Here is a 2,531-nt window from a genome sequence, read left to right as displayed (position 1 = left end):
ACACCAGGCAATCCAAAGATGAATTTTTTGTCAGTCTTTCCAAAAATAAGAATCCTGGAGTTTAACTCAAAGCTGAATTCTACAGGAAGAAATCGAACAATTATTCGTATTTGGGAACAACCTAGAAGAGGCTTTGGTCAGTTGAGTGATGAAGACTGGCGCCTACAGAGGGGGTCTTACATATGTTGCCCCACGTGATGATGGGAAATAGCAGAAGCCTTTGTGAGGGCTCATTCTCATCAGGCCCTGTGAATAGAGATAACACATACTGATGTCTACAGCGTCACTCCCACTACCCCAAACTGTACCACACAGTTTAAACTTCTGTTATCTTTGTGTCATAGCTGTCCAAGATTATACAACGAGTGACAGGAGTACACTGGGGAAACTGAGTCCGAATGACACCAGAGTCCACTGACTTATCTCCTCTGACATTTTAACCAAGCCAACAGTGGTTCATATCTGCCAAGCACTACACTGACTACAGTCGTCCCTCAGAGTTCACAGGGGACTGATTCCAGGATTCCCATAGAAACCCAATTTGGAATTGAAGTCCTTCATATAAGGTGGAGTCATATTGGCATGTAACATACACATCCACCAAATAAACTTTAAATCTGGATTCCTTATAAGATGTAATATAATGGAAACAATAGGTGAATAATTTTCCTACCGTATTGTTTAGGGGATTAAAAATAAGAACATGTCTTTACTGGTCAGTGAAGGTTTTTTTTAATCCCTGCCCGTGTGTGTGTGTGTGTGTGTGTGTGTGTGTGTGTGTGTGTGTGTGTGTGTGGTGGTGGTGGTGGTGGTTTGAATAAAAATGACCCCCATAGGTTCATGTGTTTAAATGCTTAGTCATTATGGAGTGGCACTGCTTGGAAGGGATTAGGAGATGTGGCTTTGTTGGAATAGGTGTGATCTTGTTGGAGGAGGTGTGTCACTGGGGGTGAGCTTTGAGGTTTCAAGGACCCAAGCCAGGCCCAGTGCCTCTCTCTTCCTGCTGCCTGCGGACTCTGGTGTAGAACTCTCAGCTACTTCTCCAGCACCATGTCTGCCTGCATGCTGCCATGCTTCCCACCATGATGATAATAGACTAAAACTCTGAAAACTGTAAGCCAGCCCCAATTAAATGCTTTCCTTTATAAGAGCTACCCATGGTCATAAAACACTAAGACTGAGTGTGTGTGTGTGTGTGTGTGTGTGTGTGTGTGTGTGTGTGTGTGTGTTCGTTCATTCCTGTGTGGGTGCAGAGTGTGTATTTAGAGATCGGTGGTCAATCTCACATGTTTCCTCAGGAACTGCCCACTTTGTTTTTAGAGACAGAGTCTCTCACTGCTGCCTGGCTAATGAGCCCTGGCATCCTCCTGCCTCTGCCTCCCCTGTGCTGGGATTACAGGCTTGTACCACCATGCCTTGGCTCTTTACATGGGTTCTGAGGGTCAAACGCAGGTCATCCCACTTACTCGGCACTTTACACGCTGAGCTATCGCCCCAGCACGTTTTAAAATAAAAATTTCAGGTGAGCATATAAAGCAATAGATTTCATTATGGCATTTTCCATACATACATGTCATCATATTTTTGCTTTCTATTATTCCTCTCCACCATTGCCTTCCCATGTGTCCTGCCTGACTCTGGCTCGTTCCCTACATTCCTCCATAAAGGGTTCCTTCTGCCTCGTGACACATGTATTCATTACCATCCCCACCTAGATCTCTTGCTCCCCTCCAATGACCCCCTTCTAGTTTGGTGATTTACACACGTAGCTGTAAAGGCAAACACACACGGAATTTTAAACCTAGATACTGCATATAAGATTGAACATGCTTAGCCGGGCAGCAGTGGTGCACGCCTTTAATCCCAGCACCCAGGAGGCAGAGCCAGGCAGATCTCTGTGTGTGAGTTCGAGGCCAGCCTGGTCTACAGAGCGAGATCCAGGACAGGCACCAAAACTACACAGAGAGAAACCCTGTCTTGAAAAACCAATATATATATATATATATATATATATATATATATATATATATATATATATATATATACACACACATACATATTGAACAATCTTGTCCTCTGAGTCTGCCTCATTTCATTGTACATAATGATTTCCAGTTCCATCTAGCTCCCTGAAAATGTCATGATTTCTTTTTTCTTTACAGTGCATAAAATTCCATTGTGTACATGGGCCACACTTTATTCATTCATCTGCTGACGGATATCAAAGCAGATTCAATTTCCTGGCTACTGTGAACAGCGTAGCAGTAAGCATGGGTGTGCAAGTGTCTCTGTGATGATTGACTTGGAGCCCTTCCGGCATGTGCCCCGAAGTGGTACAGCTGTGTCATGTGGCAGATCCGTTTCCGGTTTTCTTGAGGAACCACCTCAATTTCCATGATGGCTGCAGTAGTTTACATTCCCGCCAACAGTGGTGCCACACCCTCACCAGCATTTGGAGTCAGCCAGTGTGTTTTGGGTTGGGTTGGGTTTGTTTGATTTATGATAGCTGTTCTGACAGGGCTGAGATGGAA

The sequence above is a fragment of the Peromyscus californicus genome, unplaced genomic scaffold (assembly GCF_007827085.1).
Source record: "Peromyscus californicus insignis strain IS unplaced genomic scaffold, ASM782708v3 Scaffold_14__1_contigs__length_90479793_seg_2, whole genome shotgun sequence".
NCBI lineage: Eukaryota > Metazoa > Chordata > Mammalia > Rodentia > Cricetidae > Peromyscus > Peromyscus californicus.
Note: the sequence above shows the minus strand (reverse complement) of the source record.